Genomic DNA, 3,848 nt, shown 5'->3' on the forward strand with positions numbered 1-3,848 from the left:
CTTTCCCGCCGGACAGACGCCCCTCTCCTTCCGCGCGCCCCTCCCAGTCCTCAGTGTCGCCTTCACCCGCTTTCTCACGCGTCTAGATTCGCTGCAGGTCTGTTCTCGAACTCGTTCCCACGCAGCCCTCGTCTTTTTTTCAAACAGCTCAAAGTCTATTCCTGGATTTTGTGGTGAGCGAGGTCCAGCAATTGTTGGGGAATTCGCAGTTTCTCCTGGTGCTGCGGGCAGCAGTTGTTGTAAAGACTCGGGTTCACCAGTGGGACTTCCTAAAATATTTTCTTTCCTAAGATGATACTAGAATTTTCTTTAGTTTTAAATAAAGAAACGAAAAGAGCTTAGGATGAGATTTTCAACTCCTCTGGCTAGATCTCGATCTCTCTCTCTCTCTCTCTCTCTCTCTCTCTCCATACATATGCATATATTTTTTAAAATCTATATACCAATCACCACATACCAGACATTTTAAAAAATCTTGCCAAAAGATATTACGCATACTAAAGGAGTTGACTGGATGATGTGAACCGTATTCAGATATTAGTGATTTTTTTGGCCCTGATCAAAAGTTTTGGAATGTGTATAAAGGCATTGCAAATGCCGGGTCACTGTTACTGACTCTGAAATGTATGCTGACTTCTAACCATCGCAGCTATGTTTTCTTCTAAGAATTTCATAGTTTTAGCTCTTACTTTTAGGTCTTTAATCTATTTGAAGTTAATTTTTTTTTTGTATGTGGTGTAAGGCAAGGGTCCCACTTAATTATTTTTGCATGTGGTTATCTGTTTTCGAAGGCTGTTCTTTCCCCATGGAATGATCTTGGCCCCTTGGTCCAAAGCCAGTTGATCATAGGTGTGAGAGTTTATTTCTGGGCTCTCGATTCTGTTCCATTGGTCTATATCACACCGTTTTGATTACCGTAGCTTTGTAGTAAGTTTTGAAATTGGGAAGTGTGAGATCTCCAAGGTTTTTTTTTTTTTCCCCAAGATTTTTTTTAAAGCTATTCTGGATTCCCTGGATTGCATATGAATTTTACAGCGTATTTTCCATTTCCGCAATAATGACGCTGGGATTTTGCTAGGAGATTTGCTGCAGTGAAGCTGTGTGTGAGTTGGGTTAGGGCTGTCATCTGACAGTATTAAGCCTTCCAATGCTGAGAACAAGATGGCTTTCCATTTTTTGGGTCTTCTTCAAATCCTTTTAGCAACATTTTGTAGTTTTTAGTATACGGACCTTATACCGCCTTGCAGAAGCTTATTCCTAAGTATTTTATTCTTTTGATGCTTTGTAAATGAAATCATTTTCTTAACTGTTCACCGCTAGTGTCTCCTTCACTTTCGAGGGGTGATTTTGCCAGGTGCGGAATTCTACGTGTTTTTTTTTTCTTTCTTTCAACACTTTCAATATTTCACTCCCTTCTGTTCTCGCTTACAAAACGAGAAGTCGAGCGTAATTCTTACCCTTATCCCTCTGGGGGTTAGCTGGGATGTTCCTCTGGCTTCTTTCAAGATTTTCTCCTTTCCTTTAGTTTTCTGCAGTTTGTGTGATATGCCTATTGCACATTTTTTTTCCTTGGTATTTATCTTACCCGACGTTCCCCGAGCCTCCCGGACCCGTGGTTTGCTGACCGTCATGGATTCCGGAAAAGCCTTCGCCGTATTACTTCGAATCTTTCTCCGCCCCTCCCTTTCCTTCTTCTCCTGGATTTCCCTGACACGCGTGTCACATCTTCAGCGATTCTGCCACAGTTCTTGGCTGTTCTCTTACTTTTTGCCTCTTTATGTTTCCTCTTTGACTTCAGTCCGGGAAGTTTCCGTTGCGATCTCTTCACGAGGATCGGTTTCCTTGGGCATCGGAGGCGGTCTTCATTTCTGGTCTGGCGTGTTGGATCTGTAGAGTTTCTTTTTGGATCTTAGAGATGTCTTCTCTCTGCTCACAGTCGCTATTTGTTCCCGCACGTCGTTTGCCCTTATCACATTAATCATAGTTAAAACACCCCTCTTTTTATAATTCCAAAGTCTCTGCCATATCTGAGTCTGGTTCTGACGATCGCTTCGTCTCTTCAGCCAGCCTCCTCCCCTTCCCTGCAATTTTTTTTTTTGCCTTTTTCGTATGTCTTGTCATTTTCTTTGGCGGCCAGACGTATGTATTGGTGATAAGCACTGGGTAAATGGGCCTTTAACGTGAGTTTTATTTTTATCCGATGGGGAGCTGTAGAATCTTCACTACAGCTGTGTCAAAGCCTTCGTTTTTCTCTCTCTTTTATCGTTTTTGGGTTTCCCACGAAACTCCTCCTCAAGTAGAGGCTGCGTCTCCGCTCCCGTAGTGTGACACGCTCCGATTACGCTGGACCATGTCGGCCTGTGGCGAGGTCCCGGGAAGGAGAAGCATCCCACAATCTCATGTTTCAAGCTTCGTCTTTCTGATGGACCAGCATCCCTGGGCTCTCTCCTTTCGAAGAGTCCCTCAGCCTCTTTTTACCCACCATTTATGTGGATCAGGACGCTGAGCTGGGGCTCCATTCACTGATTGCCATTTCCCCCAGGTCACACAGGCTCCGACAAGAATGTCCCCGAAGGCAACTTCTCTGTGCATTCTGGGAAGGGTTGTTGATTTTCAGTTTGTTCACCTTTTTCCTTGCGGTGAGGGTGGGCGTGATAGATGCAAGCTCTTTGCGTGTCAGAGCGAAAGCCAGAATTTGAGAATTGAGGTAAGTTTTGTTTGTGCAGATTTCTTTCATACGTGTTTAAACTGTCCTGCTGTTGTGTTACTTCCTGCTGTTCCCTTTCATTGTATTTTTTTCTCCCTCATTTTCTATCTTTGTAGTTTTTCTACCTTTTACTTTATATGATCCGAGAATTGACTGACTTGTTAAATTTGCTCTCCTGTACCTACTATTTCTCTGATTTATATGCATTTCTAAACTCTTCCCTGAATTCTTGACTTAATGATTAGGAAATGATTATTGAACGAATAGATTGAGATCTTCATTGGTATATTTTCAAATTTTGGTTTTTTTTAAAAGAATAACTACTTTTTTGTGAAATGATAGAGATGTGTTATAAAATTTCTAACACTATATAATTATGCGAATAAGAAACATATACGCACGTTCACATGTGCACACGCGCTTAAATCCCACCACCCAGAAGTAATTTTCGTGACTATCGAGTGAACGTCATGTAGCCATATTTTCAGGGCCTGCGTAGAGAGAGATTGTGAAAATTAATTTGAGATAAAGGAATCACATCCTCTGTGCTATTTTAAAAGAAAAACTATCGAGTTTTATTCTTCGATAAAATTTTTTTTTGCTACCAATTTTGTTTCTAAAAGGTCTTTCTAAAATATGGGGAAAATTATGAAAATATTGAAGTATTGACATTCCGGTTTCATTATGAAATTTCTCTACTGAACCATTGATAAAATTAGCTCTCTGCAAACATCGCTTCCCACGCCCTGCTGCGGCATCTTCGCGAGTCTCTCACATACAGAGGACACTGTAAACTGTTAAGAGCGTGAGGCAAACAGACTGCAGAGTGGAAATCACTAATCTCGTGAGAGAGCTGGGGTGTGACGCGCTCGAGGAAAACGCCCGGAACTCCACCTGCTGCTGGTTTTAGGAGGGAGGGTGACAAGGCCGGTGGCGGGGAAAGAGCTTCGAAAGAGAAGGGCTTGCAGGCGAAGGAGTAAGAAGAGCTCTCGGGAACACACTGAAGGACCTTGACTCGTGCGTGACGAGTCTGTGCTTTAAAAGTCAAAGTGGAGGCGAATGAACGTTGCGGCCTAGTGTTCCTCCTCACGCCGCCTCTTCCTGCGAGCACAGTCGCGCCCTAGGGTCCCTCCTTTGGCCC

Source organism: Pteropus alecto, unplaced genomic scaffold (genome assembly GCF_000325575.1).
Source record: "Pteropus alecto unplaced genomic scaffold, ASM32557v1 scaffold320, whole genome shotgun sequence".
Classification (NCBI taxonomy): Eukaryota; Metazoa; Chordata; class Mammalia; order Chiroptera; family Pteropodidae; genus Pteropus; species Pteropus alecto.